This window comes from Balaenoptera ricei, chromosome 5 (genome assembly GCF_028023285.1).
Source record: "Balaenoptera ricei isolate mBalRic1 chromosome 5, mBalRic1.hap2, whole genome shotgun sequence".
Lineage (NCBI taxonomy): Eukaryota > Metazoa > Chordata > Mammalia > Artiodactyla > Balaenopteridae > Balaenoptera > Balaenoptera ricei.
Window position 1 is genome coordinate 34,830,862 of NC_082643.1, and position 19,272 is coordinate 34,850,133.

The 19,272-nt window shown below is 40.2% G+C and overlaps 1 protein-coding gene across 3 annotated transcripts in view; it reads left to right on the forward strand.

Moving 5' to 3' along the window:
• The window catches only part of FHIP1A (FHF complex subunit HOOK interacting protein 1A), a 272,991-nt gene that overhangs the window by 106,021 nt on the left and 147,698 nt on the right, over positions 1-19,272 (forward strand). The window contains exon 3 of one of the 3 annotated variants that reach the window (XM_059922608.1): positions 6,337-6,443. The exons of the other annotated variants lie outside the window; for them this stretch is intronic. The gene's annotated coding sequence lies outside the window, so the exon portion shown is untranslated. The remainder of the gene's footprint in view (positions 1-6,336; positions 6,444-19,272) is intronic. 3 annotated transcript variants of the gene reach the window in all.

The following is a 19,272-nucleotide window of genomic DNA, read 5'->3' on the forward strand; positions in this document are numbered from 1 at the left end:
TTGAAATTTACCTCTGTTGTCATTCTCAGCTGACAAACAAGTAAACAGTGGTTGGGGCAAGGAATAAATAATGGTGGCCAATAGAAGGCCAGCACCGAGACTGCACCCAGGGCTCCGCCTTTGTTCACTCCACACTTCTTTACCATTGAGCTGCTGGAAGTGCTTTTTAAATACTGTACTTGGTACAGTTACTCCTAATGTTTTGTGTAGGTATAAATACATTTAAAGAGATATTTTCCTACCTATTTTACCTCTCTGCCTTGACATGTTGTGATCTGGATTGGACCTCAGTTTGGTCAAGGATTGATTTATCTTTCTTTTTTGGGCAGGTAGCTTTTGGGAGGCCCAAATATTTTTCTTACTACTGAAAGTTTGAAAGCGTGGCTGGTCCTTGACAAGGTTGGGAACCGGAAGGAAAGTTTCCTTTTCTGTGCCCTGCACACCTCCTGTTTCCTTAGCTGCCCCACTCAACGTGTTGCAATCCACCCCCCAGCCCCCATCAACATTTTATTTATTTCAAAATAAGTTTAGATTTACAGAAAAGCTGCAGAAATAATATGGAGTGTTCCCATATGCCCTTCATCCAGCCTCCCCTAATGTTAACGTCATACTTAACTGATCAGCCAATCGATTCATGATTTTTACTGAGCACATTTTTTGAACCTCTCCTGTCCTAGGGACCTTGCTATCCTCAGGATCCAGTCATGGCATAATCCCTTTCTCTTACCTTCAAGGAGCTGGCAATCTATGAATGAGTTTTAGTGACTTAAAGTTTTATCTTCTTGTAAGAATTTTTACATTCTAAGACATTTTCCAGTTAACAGTAGTAGTGAATCCAAAGGTAACAGTTTCTAGTGATCACATTTCAGAGATAGTAGAATCTGGGTGAAGGAGGTTTTTTTTTGAATTGAGGGACTCTTGAAATTGCTGTTTGCTCATTTATTGATTCTTCTGTTCACTTAGCATTTATTGACTGTCCCATATGTGCTAAATATTTTACTAATCTCTGGAGATAGTTGAACTTCAAGATGTAGCTCTTGCCTTTAAGGAATTAATGGTCTAGTAGAAAAATACGCAGTTGCAAAACAGTATGAAGATGCTGCGGTAGAGATATGTACAGGGTGCCTGGAAACACATGGAAAGAGACCCCGAAACTCACCCTGATCTGACAAATTCTCATTAGTCTGCCCCAGCTAGAAAGAGCACTCCCTGGAGACTATGAAATACATACGTGCTGTTCAGTTCAAAATTATAAATAAGATGGCCTAGGTAAATCTGGGGAACTTGTCAGTGCTTTGTTATTTTGCAAATGGGTAATACATTGTCCCTCTGTGAAGTAGAGTTAAAATGTAGTTATTCAATGCACTGATATGTTAATTGTGGTTATCTTCCCAGCCCTTTTTCTGTGCATATGTTTACCTTTTAAAAAACTAGAATGCAATCATTTTATAGATGCTGTTTTATATCTTGCTATTTATAATTAACTGTATGTATGTATATTTGTATGTGTTTATATGTATGTATTGGGTTGGCCAAAAAGTTCATTTGGGTTTTTCCATAACATCTTATGGAAAAACCGGAACGAACTTTTTGGCCAACCCAATATATACACACATAATCTTTCCATGTCAATAAATATACTTTTCACACCACGTTTTTCAACATTTTATTATGAAAAATTTTATCACGAAAAATTTCAAACATAGCATAACTGAAGGAATTTAACAGTTAGAACCTATACATATCACCCAGGTTCTACTGTTAACATTATTCTATACTTCCTTAATCATATATCTATCTCTTTATCATTCTCTCTATTCATTAATCCATCTTAATTATTTGATACATTTCAAAGTAAATTGCTCATATCAGTATATTTACTCTACATAGTTTAGAATGCTTATCATTAACTGGAATTCAATATTTGTTTACAGGTTTCCTTTTGATGAGAATTTGTACTCAGTGAGATGTATACATCTTAAATATATATTTTCTGAGTTTTGACAAACACATATACCTGTGTAACTCAAATTCTATCATGACATGGATTATACAACATCATTATCACCCTAGAAAGTTCCCTCATGACCCTTCCAGTCATTTCCCACCCCCTACCCTTCCAGAGGCAATCACCGTTCTAATTGTTTTCACCACAGATTAGTTCTGCCTGTTCTATGATTTCATATAAATGGAATCATACAGTATACATTTGACCCTTGAACGATATGGGGGTTAGGTGTGTTGACCCTTTGTGTAGTCGAAAATCCAGGTATAACTTTTGACTTCTCCAAAACCTAACTACTAATAGCCTACTGTTGGCTGGAAGCCTTACTGATAACATAGTCAATTAACACATATTTTGTATGTGTATTATACACTGTATTCTTACAATGAAGTAAGCTGGAGAAAAGAAAACGTTACAAAAAGAAAATACATTTACAGTACATATACGTATTCGTTGAAAAAAATCCTCATAAAAGTGGACCTGTGCAGTTCAAACCTGTGTTGTTCAAGGGTCAGCTGTATACTTTTTTTGGTGTGGGCTTTCTTTCACTCAGCATAATGTTTTTGAGATTTATCCAGGTTCCTGTATGTTTCAGTAGTTTTATTCCTTTTTACTGCTGAGCAGTATTCCATTGTATGAGTATACCACAGTTTCCCCATTCTCCTATTTATTGGTGGACACCTGGAGTATTTCAGTTTTTTAGCTATTATGAAAAAGCTGCTGTGAACATTCTTCTACAGGTCTTTTTGTGGATATATGCATGTGTATATTTATATATTTACGTATAGGTATAGGTATATACGTGTGTGTATTCATGTGCATTCATATATATATATATATATATATATATATATATATATATATATATATTCCTGTTTCTTTTGGGTAAATGCCTGGAGTAGGATGGCTTGATCATAGGGTAGGTATGTGTTTCCCTTACAAGAAACTGACAAACCTGTTTCCAAAGTGGTTGTACTCTTTTACATTTTCACCAATAATGTATGAAAGTTCCTGTTGCTCAACATCCTTGAGTTTGTCAGTCTTTTTAATTTTGGTCATTCTGGTTGGTGTGTAGTAGTATAATGCTATTGAGCACCTTTCATGTGCTTATTGGCCAGTTACTTCTTTTGTGAAGTGTCTGTTTAAGTATTTTGTCCATTTAAAAAATTGGATTGTTTGTTTTTTAATTATTGAGTTTTTGGAGTTCTTTATATATCTGAGTCCTAGTCCTTTGTTACATATGTTTTGTGGATTTTTACTCCCAGTGTGTGACTTGCCTGTTCATTTTCTTAACTGTGTCTTTGATGAGAATTTCTGTTTCAACAGTCGTATTTATTACTATTTAAAAAATATTATTGCTTTCTGTGACCTGAGTTTTCCCACCCCAAAATTATGATGATAGTCTGTATTTCCCTCTAAAAGCTTTATGATTTTAGCTTTTATGTGTATATCTATATTATATCTCAAGTCAGTTTGTGTGAGTGATGTAAGGGTCACGGTTAATTTTTTTCCATATAGATACCCAGTTATTCCAGCACCATTTGTTGAAAAGATTTTTCTTCACTTATTGGATTGTTTTGATGCATTTGTTGAAAATCATGACTGTATATGTGGGGGTCTATTTCTGGGGCCCTCGATTCTGTTCCATTAATCTACTTTGATTACTCTTGTCTTGAAACATTTTTTTAAAAATAAATAAATTTATTTATTTATTTATTTATTTATTTATGGCTGCGTTGGGTCTTTGTTGCTGTGCACGGGCTTTCTCTAGTTGCAGCGAGCGGGGGCTACTCTTCGTCGTGGTGCGTGGGCTTCTCATTGTGCGGACTTCTCTTGTTGCAGAGCACAGGCTCTAGGCATGCGGGCTTCAGTAGTTGCGGCACGCAGACTCAGTAGTTGTGGCTCGCGGGCTCTAGAGTGCAGGCTCAGTAGTTGTGGCACAGGCTTAGTTGCTCTGCGGTATGTGGGATCTTCCCGGACCAGGGATCGAACATGTGTCCCCTGCATTGGCAGGCGGATTCTTAACCACTGCGCCACCAGGGAAGTCCCTCTTACACCATTTTTAATAGTTGTATATTGTATGGATGTCCATAATCATATAGAATCACTCTGCCATTGTTGGGCATTTTGAAGTTTATAATTTTTTCTATTAAAAACAATATTGTTGCTAAGTGAAATAAGTCAGACAAAGACAAATACTATATGACATCCCTTATATGTGGAATATAAAAAATACAACAAACTAGTAAATATAACAAAAAAAGAAATGGACTCACAGATATAGAGAACAAACTAGTGGTTACCAGTGGGGAGAGGGAAGAGGGGCGGAACAATATAGGAGTAGGGGATTAAGAGGTACAAACTATTTGGGACTTCCCTGGTGGTGCAGTGGTTAAGACTCCACACTCCCAATGCAGGGGGCCCGGGTTCCATCCCTGGTCAGGGAACTAGATCCCACATGCATGCCGCAACTAAGAGTTCTCATGCCACAACTAAGGAGCCCGTGAGCCACAACTAAGGAGCTGGTGAGCCGCAACTAAGGAGTCTGTGTGCTGCAACTAAGACCTGGTGCAACCTTAAAAAAAAAAAAAAAAAGAGGTATAAACTATTACATATAAAATAAGCTACAAGGATATATTGTACAACACAGGGAGTATAGCCAATATTTTACAACTATAACTGGAGTATAACCTTTAAAAATGATGAATCGTTATATTGTACACATCAGCTACACTTCAGTTAAAACAATATGATGCATATTACTTGTTGTTTAATCTTTGATTATTTAAATTATAAGGGGCAGAAATAATTTATAAACAAAACTCAAGGCAAATATGTACAAGTGCAATGTTATTGTTTAACTTTACATAGTATCTTCTGATTTTTAGTTCTGGGACAAGTGAGAGTGTCTGCTCTTGGCCAGAAGGCAGAGTGAATACCCATGACCAACAGCTATGACGTCCTCATTAGCTGGCAGAAGAGAATTCACTTTGCTTCTAAATGTCATTTACAGATCGCTTCTATTATATTGTCAACCAAAATTATTAGAGTAGAGAAGTAGAAAGACTAAAAACTTTAAAAGGACTTTCTTAGAATGTACTGTTCTCCATGGGTCCCATAATATGTTGTAAACATGTATTTGTATTCATGTCATGTTATTGAAAATGAGGCGCAGATATTTGACCAGTTGTCTAAAGGCATTCACTCAATTACGGAAACAGAACAGCAGTCATAATTCATGTCCTGTGTACTGTCGGATGTGAGAGGTCATCTGTCTTAAGCTATTTTGTATGGTAATCAGCAAAGCATTTAGTTGTGTAAGTGATCCCTGAGGCACATGTTCTTATTTTATGTGGGTATATAAATAAAATTGTACCACTGTGTGAAGTGTTTCTAAATTCTTTGCTTCTTTACTTGATAATTTATCTACTTACAGGAGCAGTTTGTGGTGAATAGGCCACCCTAGACATCATTTTAGGTATTTGTGATGCTTTTCTTGGGGAAGATAGATTTTTAAGGGAAAAACAGTTATTTGGGGTGAATATTTGGTTTTTTTCCATGTTCTCAAAGTTTTGGTTTTTTCCCCAAATGGACAGAGAAATAATTGTGCATCATAATCTTTTAAGAGGTTTTCTTGTGTTTACAACAATAAAAATTAATATCTGTGGTGGAAAGACCACTGTACTGGAAAACTACAGTTTTCACAAATTATTAAGTCATCTTTGCAGTCTGTAATCAAAGTTTGATAGCTGCAGCGTGTGGCAAGCTAGATTTTGGCAAAGCAGACAGAGGACTATATCTAGAAGAGTAGTACAGAAATTCTGTATACGAATGGGTTCTTCAAACTTTGATACAGGCTTTTAGATATGTCAGGTATTAGAGATTCCCTTCCTGGAACATGTCAGTTATTTTTAGCCAAATATAAACTCTTGTCTGTGTGAAGCTTTCATTATCAGACTATGGTCTAATATAAATAAGTTAGAATCTTTTAGAGGGCTCCCCCCTTTTTCTCTCCTTCCTCCTCTTTCCGAGGGAGTGACAGGAAAGAGCACAACAAAGTGAGTCAAAGAGCCATTTTCCTCTTTTCCAGCCGCAAAGCTGATTCCAGCTCTCCATGGCGATCCTGTTACTAGGTCATTGTGGACGCAGGGCACAGGGGCCACCCTAACCCAGCTCCTATCTGGATTAAACGCACCAGATGGTTTAAGATAGAATTGTTGGGTGTGGTTGTATTGACCTTAAGGTTTCGCCCTGTGTCCCAGTGTGAATTGTAGGGGTCCTGCATGAACTCAATCTCCTATTATTCTTGATGACTCTCTCCTTTCCCACAGAACCAGATGGATGTCCTCAGTTTTCTGTTCAGGAATCTCCCAGGGGAAGTCGGTGGAGATTTCACCAGGTTGAGTGAGAGGACGGTCACAGCTGGCTGCCAGCTGAGGTACACTCCCTTCAGTGTCCAATTTTCCAGTCTCCTGCCTGTTCTCCTAATGAGAAATAAGCCAGAAACTGGGACAGAACAAAAACCAAAACCAGAACCATAAAACAAGTTTAAGATGAATTTTATCCTTTGCCTCTCTGATCTTCTGATCTAATCATCCTGCTTTCAGCAACTTTTGATAACGTGTGTTATAGGTATAAAGTCGTTTTATGTGTTTCCCTTTTTTAAAAAAATAAGAACTGGGAGATTTGTGTGCTCATATCATTCTAAACTGGAAGCTGAAATTTAAGAACATTTAGTTCTCCCTCCTTCCCTTTGCACTGTGATCTCTGACACCATCATCCAGGTGTGTGTATGTGTGTTTGGTTTGTGTGCGTGTCTGGTATTTATGGTCCCAGAGCTGACTCTTGCTGCTAATGAGCATGATCATTTATATAGTGTCACTGTAGTGTAGGCATGTTAAATAATTGATCGGGCCATGGCAGGTAGAGAACGGCAAGGGTAATCCCTTTGTTGCTATGGTAATACATTTGGTTTAAGGGAACTGTTTGTCATTTGGATGCATGGATCTGGTGCATGTGACATAATTGCCCGTGGTTGAGGCATTTGGAGGGGAAAATCAACTTAAGAGGAAGTGGCATTTTGAAACAAATTAATATATACAGTTGTCCCTTCGTATCCACGGGGGCTGGTTCCAGGACTCATGCGGATACCAAAACCCACAGATGCTTCAGTCCCTTTTATAAAATGGCCATAGTACAGTCCACCTTCCAAACCAGGGGTCCGGCATCCACAGATTCGACCAACTGTGAACTGATGATGCGGAGGGCCGCCTGTGTATCAGAGAGATTTGGGCTTACCACTGTGGAGGGATTTACTCTTTTCTGTTAAAAGGCTCATTCTTGGCTAATGCATCAGCATAGAGAATGAGGCTAGTGACAGATTTGTTTACTTGCTAACGTGGTGGGATTTGATCATTTATTGTATAAAATGGTTGTTGTGTGAGGTTTGCATTCTTCTTTCTATTATCCCTAGGAGGGCTCCCTTTAAGTGAAATTGATGCCATAGTTATTAGGGATCCTGAAAGGAAAGGACAACATATTCTCTCCCTTTTATTCTCCATTAAAAAAATCTGAAGTCCTTAAAAGTAGGAGCTATGGGGCTTCCCTGGTGGTGCAGTGGTTGAGAATCTGCCTGCCAATGCAGGGGATACGGGTTCGAGCCCTGGTCTGGGAAGATCCCACATGCCGCGGAGCAGCTGGGCCCGTGAGCCACAATTACTGAGCCTGCGCGTCTGGAGCCTGTGCTCCACAACAAGAGAGGCCGCGATAGTGAGAGACCCGTGCACCGCGATGAAGAGTGGCCCCCGCTTACCACAACTAGAGAAAGCCCTTGCACAGAAACAAAGACCCAACACAGCCATAAATAAATAAATTAAAAAAAAAAAAAGTAGGAGCTATATTTATGTATTCTTTCAACAGAAATTTATTGAGTGTTCAGCTAGGTGCTCTTAGGGTTTGGGAGTGCAGTAGGAGCAAAGCGGCTGTGGTCCTGGACCTTAGATGTTAGACGCAGTGGACCACGTCCACTTACCTTTGGGTTCCGCCTTTAGCACCATCCTTTGCCTTACAGACACCTTTCTCAATAAGTGTTTGATAGATTTTTAGAGTAGTTCCTTTCTTCCTCCTTCCCAGTACAATCTCTTAATATGTGTTTTTTCCTAAAGGTTTGTTAATACCATTTGTCGCTAACGGGCACAGAAGGAGGTGAAAAATTAAGTGACATAAGCGTGTGTCCTTCCTTTGATCCCTGCCCTTCTTCTGCTTCGTGGCTTAGCTCAGGTTCTACCTCTGCCAGGATGCCAGCCAAGCCAATAGTAGTCTCCTGGGTATTCTATGCAGTTAATAGGACATAGTTTATCCTGTTTTCATATGTTATTATGTAACTTTTCCTGTCTTCTTGTCACATCTCTTAGATGTGTTGAGGCAGAAAAAAAGCTAAAAGCCAGTGGTCAAGTCCCAACATCTTTATTTTATAGAGAAGGAATTCGGCCTATAGAAATTAAAAGACGATGGTTAATAGAAGAATCATGAATGGTATCCAGATGTCCAGGCTCTGAGATCCCTTCTCTTTACTCATTTCCAAGAGGAAGCACCAGCAAGTGCCATGCTCTCAACTTGGAGTGGGTGTCTTGTGACCATGGGATGACAAACACAAGAGCCGACTCTAGGACTGGCTGTGAGTTTAGGCATAATGGGTTATGACAGTGGTTAGGTAATGCAGAACTAATAGATGCAACACTTTATCGGGTATTTTAATTTGACATGTCAAGCAGTTGGAAGCCACTGCAGGCTTTTGAGAGGAAGCTTAACGTGAGCAAATTAACCCTAAGGGAAGATGCAAGAGATCCTGGCTGCTGCTGTGTGTCAGTACGGTCGGGGGCAGGGAGGACAGCAAGAAGTGACCTTGGAAGGGAAGTGTTACCCATTTGACACATAGAAACTTGAGGCTCTTTGATTTTGAACTGAGATGCTATAATAAATACATGACAGAAGTAGGAATCAAATTCTCAAATGGCACGTCAGCACCATCTTTTTTGATCAAAGTCGGTTTTCTGATTCGGAATTTTGATGATTATCTTATTTTGTTTTCACTTGCTGAAGGATCATGCTAGTATTACTTAACCTTCATCCCATGCTTATGCTGCTCTAGCCCTAGCCCTGATTGAACTAGGTTGAAATTAAGAGAAACCTCTACTAGATTAAATAAAAAGGGAAATTTATCAATAGGATTCTGGTATCTTAAGGGACTTAGGCTCAGCCTGCCCTCAGACCAGGAACTGGAATGCCAGCTCGGCACTCATTTTCTTTCCTTCTATCACTGAACTAGTTTTCATTCCACGTAGCCAAACTGGGCTGCTTTTTACCTCCTGAGTTTGTGTCCCAGTGATTGAAGCAACTGGAGAAACTCATTTAGCATTTTCCAATCCTGATTTAAATTTCTAGGGGAGAAAATTTGATGGACTCAGCCTATAATCAGCAAAGGTGGGAGACAGGGCAGCTGGCTCATGTAACACCAGAATGGCTGCAGTTCCCACCCTTGAACTGTAGGTGTTGGGGGCAGAGAAGAGGGCCTACCTAGGCAGATACTCCCAACAAATTGAAAATCCCCACTTAAAGTTACCCAAATTCCTAAAAAGTTATGTGCCATTTGTTGCATAAATGTTTTGAAATTTCTTTGTGGCATAATGAGGAATTAGATCTATTCAGCCCATTTTATCAACTTCATCATATAAAAATAATTCAGAACCCTAGCTTTTCCTTGCAGCTGGTGTTTTGCTGCTCACCTCTATTACTTTCCAAACCCTGTTGGAAAATGAGCTTTTTGGGGGTAACACAGGGAGTGAGAAGTTAAAGGTCTGCAATACTTTAGTATAATGTCCCTGACAATTAAAATGGGAATTTTCACACATTAAGAAATTTTGTTCATCATAAACCACGTTTCTTTTGATTGTGTTTTTAATCCTTCCCAGAGAGGTTTAGAAATGAATAACCTTGGGATGTTCAGACCTCAGAAGGTTTGCTAGCTTCACAGATTCTGATTTTATTTATAGGCTGCAAGAAGACACTCGGTGAAGTTTGTTGTGATTCACTGCTCATCACCTTGAGCTATTGCCACTCAGTGCCAGGAAGGCATTGAATCTTGTGCACTGAGAGAATAGAATAAAAACCGTGTAGCTTGAAACAGAAGCCTAAGTGTTATCTCAGGGATTTCTTATAACATATAAGATGGACTCAGGCCAGTGGCTTCAGAGCTGAATTTTTCTGTTCACTCCCACCCGTGAGAAGTGAATACTTTGTCAAAACAGCAGCTGCTTTGAGCCTTTTTCTTTTGGTGGCTGAAAGAAAAGCTAACAGGAACAACAATTTTCAAGCTCAGCTGAGTAGTGGTCTGAGGAAAAGTAAATCTAGGTAAATTACACCTTGGCCTGTTAGTATACCCCTGTCTCCCTCCCCAGGTTTGATTTGTGCAGAAGTGCTTGTCTGCTGCCTCTTTTAAATATATAGCAAACAAATTTGCTATGTTACATGCAGATTGGAGAGAGGCACTGAAGCAGGTAGCTGTGAAATGTACATCAAGGGTGTCCCCCGAAGCCCTTGTGCATTCTGTTGAAATATACAACTCACATACTTAAACCAGAAACATGAAGTGGAACAAATTGGCTTGCAAGCCAGATAATAAAATAAATGATAAATGGAATGGGACCCCAAAGCTGCTCCAGAAGGGCTGGCATGGGATTGGAGGCCAGGCTGGAGGAGGTGGGTGTCGGGAAAGGCTTCGTGTAACAGCTCCTGCGTGATTGATGCAGCTGGTTATTTTGACTGTCATTTTCTAAATTATGTATTTGTGTGGGGCGAGGAGGGAGGCTTTGCTTTAAGGTTTTTTTGTTTTGTTTTTTATTTTAAGGGGGCTTGGGTAGACTGCTTTGGTTTTTTTTCATTCCTTAATGAAAATTTACCCCAAAGAGAAAACCAGCAACATTGGTCTTCATTTCAATCTCAAGAAGGGTTAGAGTATTATTTTCCCCCCTCAGAGGAGGCTCTCAATGGTGGCAAAGGTACGAGGGCTTTGGAACGTGACTTGGTGTTTCCCTTCGTGGAACTTCTTGAAGATATCAAATACCTAGCATAACGGGGGTCCCCTCCCCTGGGTTGTTTTCTTGGCTAGCCTGGATCTCTGAAAGGCATCCTGAGCCTTTCTTTGCCAGATGGATCATGTCCTGTCTCCCAGTCTGTTCAGTGAGGTCCTACAAAGAAGTCTGGTGAATGATTCTCTGCCCCTCTGCCTCTCTCACAGATGGATGGAGACTCCTTACCTGTTACCTCTGCTTCCAAGGGACCTCAGGTCATAGGAAGTTTATTGTGAGATCCTAGGAAAAGGGAACAGCCCGGCTTCAGGAAGGGCAGGGAATTGGAAACCTGGAGGCTGGAATTAGAAGGTGTTTGGATCCCCACTGGTTCTGGGAGCCTCAGCTGAGGGGCTGTGGAGTGTCATTCTGGGCATCGACCTCTCACTGTTAACCCTGCTACTCTCCAAGTTGCTGTTCTGTTTTGGGGCCTATCTGCTTCACTCTGTGCTGACCACTAGCTTTACTTCCTAATTCAACTCACCAGTAGATTTTGAGTGGCTGAACTAACTAGCCATCACCTCTGAGATTAAACCATGGTTGATGGACAGCCTAGGGATTAGTTGCTTTTAGATCAGGTTCCCACCCCTGTCAGATTCTCAGATTCTGTCAGATTCTCAGATTCTGTTCCATATGATTAGCGGGTTGATGGTATGTGTGTGTGTGTGTGTGTGTGTGCGCGCACGCACGCGCGTGTACAGAAAATCATTGCCAAGTGCTGCCCTCAAACATTGGTTGGGAATATTACCAATTTCCTTTAGAAGGGGCTGTGGGCAGGGCAAGCACCCCATTGGGGTGAAACGTCCACCCTCACATAATGCCCACAAGATACCAGTAAGATGGAGGTTATTATCCCTGTTTTGAAACTGAGGGAATTGGGGCCAAAAGAGGTTAAGTACTATGCTTAAAGTTATCGACTTAGTTGGCGGCAGCGCTGGGATTTGAAGCTAGATGTATTTGACTCCACTAGGCCATGACATGTTTTGTACTTTCTCGGAGGGGCTGGGGCCGTGAGTTTTTTCCTAGTGCGTGATAACCAGGATAGTTTCTTATTTTCCCCTCTCAAGGAAAAGAGCTTCTAAGAAAGATTGTGAGTTTTCTGTTACTGAAAGGAAATAGTTCAAACTCAGTCTTTTGACGGTGGTACTATTCTCGCTATAATACAGCTGAGCTGGGGGCTGCGTTGGAAGGGCTCTCACACTGAGCAGTCTTCATCTGAGTCAGCGACCCTGGAGGCAGATGTTCCAGGAGAAGATCCCATCAGTCCTGCTCGTTTCCCCGTCACAGGGTCTGTGTACCGGTTCTCGTCCTCATTTAGGGATTTGTCATTTCTCTCCAGCACATGGAGCCTAGAGACCATAACCAGGGCAGTAGCTTGGCGACTGGCACACAGTAGGCATATGGTCCATGTTCACTGGACAACTTGGCTCTACTGCCTGTCCTCAGGGAGGGACCCTCTTTTTTTTTTTAAATAAATGCAGTGCTAATTTTTTTATTTTAATATTTATTTATTTTTGGCTGTGCCGGGTCTTAGTTGCATTATGCGGACTCTTAGCTGTGGCCTGCGGGCTTCTTAGCTGCGGCATGTGGATCTAGTTCTCCGACCAGGGATCGAACCCGGGCCCCCTGCATCGGGAGCGCGGAGTCTTATCCGCTGGACCACCAAAGAAGTTCCAGGGAGGGACCCTCTTGATGAATCACTTTTTCCTCATGCCACAGCCTCACCATTTCTCTTTGTTCAAATTTTACCAGCCTTGGGCAAGAAGGTGGGTTTTCTGATACCTGTTTGGGGAATTCTTTGGAATTCTGTTTGGGCTTCTCTGGTGGTTCAGCATTCAACTTCTATGGCTCTAATGATTTTTAATCTTGTAAACTGTGCTTTGCCAGCTCCTTCTCTTTCCTGCCCCCTCCCTCTCTTTGACGTTACCTCTTTGGTGGCTGCATAGTGATGAATTCGGAGCCAGGCAGATCTGGGTTCAGTTCCCTAGTCTGACACGTCCTGGCTGGGTGACCTTTGGCAAGTTACTCAGTGTCTCTGAGCTCGGGGCATGTAACAAAGCACTTAGTACAGGCGTGGCACATAGTAATGACTCAAGAAAATTTAGGTGCTGCTAATATATTATAATGATAATCATGATAATCATGCGTTTTCTTCTGGGGACTGTTAATGCTCATTTTTCCCAAAGGGGGGAGCTCTTAACTTTGAGCTGCAGCAACAGTCATGGACAGAAGCCTTATTAATCTGCGGTCTTTTTGTTTATATTCTGTTGTCATCCTAGGATTTGAAGCATTTCAAGTGTTATAAAGCAAATTTCGTATGAAGATAATTATCATGTTTCTAATGTAGTTGGGAACTGAGGTGTTGTAATTGCTGATGTGCCAGAAACCCTTCCAATGAGGTGCAGTGTGATTTTTTTAAGGCCTTCATCTACTTGGTCATAATTAGGGACATTTGGAACGCTCAGGCATAATATCTGCTGATTCGTACACTTTCATTAAGCAATCAGGATTGAATAACCCAGTGACCAGACTTTCAGGGGGTCAGGTTCCACTTTCTGAGGAGGAGGAGCCAGTTTTGCTTTCTCTGCTTCTCTTGCTGCTTGTTTTCCCGCTGTTACCTTTACTCACATTCTGTGTTCATCTAAAACAAAGCTAGCTGCTCTACATTTTTTTGAGGCCTTGATTTTTATAGAATCCTTCTTCTCCATTTTCCTCCTTCTTGCCTTGTGAACCAATCTGGCTAAATCCCCGTGTTAGAGCATAAAATTTTTGTGTGGCACTGATTGTTGTGGAGGCACTAAAGGTGATTAATAATGGAATGAAAAAGTTGAAGTTAGTGCCTTGAGAATCAGAAGAAAGAGGGAGAAGAGTAAGGACAAAACCATGAGAACTTAAATGGATTGTTGATTTCATATCTAAGTGTTGTCTTTAAAGACTCTGAGCTCCTTAAGAACAGGGCCCATGTTTGACTTTGTTCTGTGTTGTATGCCTCGTACTTAGCACTGAACCTGGTGCAGAGTAGAATTTGTTGAATACATTAATGGATAAACAGAGGCCCACTGATACTTATATAAATTACATTGATATCTACAGGGACAGAGCTTGGGCCAGAATCTGGATCTCCAGGGCCCAGTGAGAGATGTATAAAAAAGGGAATGAAGTAAAAAAGGCAAGAATTAAAAAAATAAAATAAAATAAAACAGCATAGGAATATATTTAGGAATGTATAAGAAAGTTACAGTGTGAAAAAAAAAAAAAGAAAGTTACAAAATAGAAAATGTAAATTTCACTTGCTGGTAATTCACATGGAAAGAACATAGAGTATTGTGGATGTGTAGCATTGCGTAATTCCCTGCTGATATTTGATTGTTTTTCAGAAAGCAGAGGTTGAGCAGCTGCATAATAATTTTGGTATTGTTTGGTCTGTGTCTTTTTGTCCTTTTATTGCTTAAACTAGGATGACTTTGCAAGCTCAGAGTCTCATTATTGATTCCCTTTTCCACCTTAGGTTTATGGTTGCTGTGTTGAATTTCCATTAATTTCAAGACTCTCTTCCTTGCTATTAATGCAGATTATGTAATTTAAAACCCATTTTCATTTTTCTGATTCTTTATACATCAAGCGGATCAAAAGCTAGTATGACAGATATCTTCATTCAACAGGATTTTGAGTTTTAAGCCAGTTCTCCAAACATGCCCTCTGTTGTGCAGGTTGCATGGGCCAGGTACTGTTCCTTTCCCTACTCCCCTGGCTACCCCCCTTGCAGGCACACAGAGGGGCCACAGGGGTCTCCTGGAGGAAGATGGGTAAATGCTCCTTAAACACTCGGGCTCAGGGATTTCCCTGGCGGTCCAGGGGTTAAGACTCCACGCTTCCAGTGGGGGGCGTGGGTTCCATCCCTGGTCGGGGAACTAAGATCCCACACACTGTGCCATGCAGCACGGCCAAAAACAAAACAAAATAAAACAAGCAAACCAACAATAAACACTCGGGCGCGTTCAGGCAGCATAATGGGTAGATTCTCCTATCGTCACATCCTGAAGCTAGGTAAGGATTCTAACTCCTGAATCAGGTCAGAGAGGAGGCTGGTGGTGGTGGCTTTCCTGGATAGGGGTGGAGTGTGTGTGTGTTGGGGGTGAGGAGTAGGAGAGCGTAGGCTGACCATCAGCCTCCTCCCATCCTTCCCTTTTCAGTTCAGCAGCGTGTGTTGAAGACTGTGATGTGTGGTGGGTGGAGGCTTCCTTAGAAGACAGAGGCCAGAACCACCCATCTTGCCTTGTTATTAGAAAGCACCTGTCTGTGTTTTACCTGGTGACGTTTTCCTGGGTGGATGCGACACTGCTGACGGTCAGATAATAATTGTGGCCCCGAACCGGTGGGGAGAAATCAGTACAAGCCCCTCACTGTAGGGCTGGAGTGCATATAAGAGGGAACCAGAGTCTGGAGTGCATATAAGGACTGTTTTTGGTGGCATCTAGGATGTAGTTCCTTTAGCTCACTGGAACACACACCATGACTTCCAATTATGTAGGCGTCTAGAAAAATTAGTTTTGAAAATCCCTAAAGTATGCCCATAGACCTATTTACCAATCGATCTGTAATTATTTATTGATCATGTGCCATGTGACCAGACCTGGCCAGCCCCTGCTCAGATAGAACAGTAAAATTTGGTCCAGGGTTTTTGGACTGTCATTCTGTTTGTGATTTAGGTTTTTAGGGAAAACCCATTTACCCTGAAATCAAGACAGATAGCCTCTGGGAGTTCTGAGTGGAAATTCATCTGTTTCCTCTGTCATTTTAGAGAAGGTGCTGCACTTGTACTTTCAGCGGTGGGATTATGCGCAATCAGCGGTGATGAATGTATGAGCATTTTTAATTAGTCTTCATGCCCTCTGTCTAATGTAATCAGAAACCCACGATCAGCATAGAGATTTATAATCAATCGTTCATCATCTTCTGAGGTGGGTATAAACCCATTTGCTTTTAGCCTGCAACTTAAAATACCTGCTTTAGAGAATTATTATTTAACCAGGCAGATATCTATAAGCCAAGTATATTTTGAACATGTAGACTTAAATCCCAAATTGCAGATTGCTCTGATTAAGTGTAATTGTGTGAATCAAGGTATCTGTAGCCTTCACTAGAGAAAACCTACCAGCAGACAAAATAGTTTTAGAGAAAGAGTATCAGACTGGCATCAAGGAGGCCTGAGTTCTAGAACTAGCTTTGCGAACCCCAGTTTCTTCATCTGTAAAAATAAAAGAGGATCGAAATAGCTGGAATTTAAGTCCTCATTATGTCATGCTGAAGGTGAGTTACTTAATAGAACACTAATAGTAAACATTTTTGAACCATTTAATATGTGATGGGCAGTAATAACATTGTGCCTTAGGCAGGTGCATGAATGCTGAATGATCTCATTTATTCCCACGTTGCCCCATGAGGTAGTTACTATGAAATGGCCACCTCTGTCTTAGCCTGGGAGTTCTTGGTGGGGAGGCTGATCTCTGTAGGGTAAAGATTTGGGGATGTCAGATAAGAATTCACAATGATTATCTAAATAAAGATCATTGAATTGAATACAGAGTCCTACGGAGATGATCTTTGGTTTGCCTTAGTGGGTCTGACAAAATTCTGCAATTAAAGTGAAGTTGACAAAGTAAAATTTCTAATTTAACTGACAGCCAGGTAATCCCTCTGTTTTGATCTGCTATTAAAATGATTTTATTTTTCCCCAAAAGTGAAATTCTAGAGAATCCAAGAACAAGTTAATTCTCATGTTGGTCAGCAGCACTAGTGAGCATGTATTGATAGCAACTGGATCACTTTCCTTCCTGTACTGATTGTTGGGAGTGTAGGTTGGTACAGCTTTTTGGGAGCCCACTTACATCAATAGCTTTCGGGTGTGCATACCCTCTGGCTCATACCCTTTGAGCCAGAATGTCCTCTTCTGGGATTTCAGCTGGAGGACAAAATCAAGGAAATGCTCAAATGTTCAGTTAAAAGAATGTTCATTGTCAACTGTTTGTAACTCTGAAACCTGGAAGCAAACTAAATATCCAACCATTAGCAGATCGGTTAAATAAACATATTTAATGTTAAAATATATCATTAAAATGTCATATGTTGCTAAGCAAAAAAAACCCTACCCAGTTTAAACAGCAGTATGTGCTGTGTGAGACCATCTTAGTGTAACCACATGAACTAGCAAATATGCACACATAGATATTAGTTTAAAGTAGTATATCTGGAGCTTAAAATAGTTGTTTTTTTCTGGTTGAGTGATATTACATTTTGTTGCACATCTGTATTTAAAACATTTTTCTGTAAAGAATCTGCATTGTTTTAAGAAATTAGCAAAAGCAAACAGTACAAACTTCCTGAAATAGAAACCCCAGCTCAATCCAAGGGCTAGAAATTGCTTACAAAACTGAATTTGTAAGGAAATGCAATTTTTACAAACAGGTCCAATTCTTATCCTGAGGTAATCCAGTTTGGTTAACTTGCCTTTATTCACATTGATAATTGAAGAGGTCTTTGAGTTCTTTGAATCAGGATTTAGAAAAATTTCACTCTGATTGTGCCTTATTAGAAATCAAAAGAAACTAAAAAGAGAAAAAAAAAGGCACTCTCTGGGGACCAGCCTTTTTCCTCCCAGTAATAAAATTAATACCAGTGAAACTTATTAATTGTAGAAATTTAGAATACATAGATGTGCAAAACAAATAAAATTAAATAAAACACATACACACAATCCCACTTGCCGGAAATCACCACTATTGACATTTTGGCTATATCCTTCCAGAATTTATATTATATATAGATAAAAAGTATGTGGATATGTATGTGCGTGTGTATTTGTAATCACCTACAGAGATATATGTATAGCATTTTGTCAACTGTTTACTTACCAGTAGAGGACAGTCCATCAGACTGTATAGTTGAGCTCAGGGACCATGCCTTGTTGGTTGTGTCAGAGTTCCCAGTCAACAACAGTGCCTGGCACATAGCAGGAATTGAGTAAATATCCATAGACCATCTGCATCTATCTTGCCTATCTTTCCAGGTCAGCTGTTTTACTCCCAAAGATTATTTTGCTGACTTGATAGAATCTCCTGTTGTGGACGTACCACATTCAGTTGTTTCTAGTCTTTAACTATTAAAAAAGCACTGCTGAAATTAAGTACTCTTGTAACTAAATGTTTGACACATCATAAATTATTCATTACAATTAATAGCCTAAAAATGGAATTGTTGAATCAAAGGATATATATGTTTTTCACTTTTGATAGCATTGCCAGATGTTCCCCAGAAAGGTAGTGCCATTTTATATTCCTAGTGAAGGAATACAGTGCCTGATTTCACCTACACACTTGGGAGCATGGACCTTTTCTTTTTAATTGAAATTTTATTGAGATCATTGTAAATTCTTACGCTGTTGTAAGAAATAATAGAGATGTTCCTTGTACGCCTTACCCATTTTCCCCCAAAGGAAGCATTTTTGCAGAAGTATAATATCATAACCAGGATGTTGACATTGATACAATCCTCAGATCCCCGGTTTTACTTGTACTCATTCGTGTGTACCTGTATTACTATCTTAAGTTCTATTCACGTTTACCACTGGAGTGGGTTTGTGGGTCCACCACCACAGTCAAGACACTGAGCAGTTCCAACACCACAAGGGTCCCTCCTATTGCCCTTTTATAATTATGCCACTTCCCTCCTGTGCTCCCAGCCCCCATCTTCCCATACCTAACCCCTGGCAACTAATTTGTCTTCCATTCATAAAATTTTGTCATTTCAGTGTGACCAAGAAGGGCTTAATTTCCAAAATATACAAACAACTCATACAACTCAATAACAAAAAGAAAACAAACAATCCTATCAAAAAATGGGCAGGAGGCCTAAATAGACATTTCTCCAAAGAAGACATGCAGATGGCCAACAGGCACATGAAAAGATGCTCAACATCACTAATTATTAGAGAAACGCAAATCAAAACTACAATGAGGTATCACCTCACACCGGTCAGAATGACCATCATCAAAAAGTCTACAAATAATAAATGTTGGAGAGAGTGTGGAGAAAAGGGAACGCTTGTACACTGTTGGTGGGAATGTAAATTGGTGCAGCCATTAT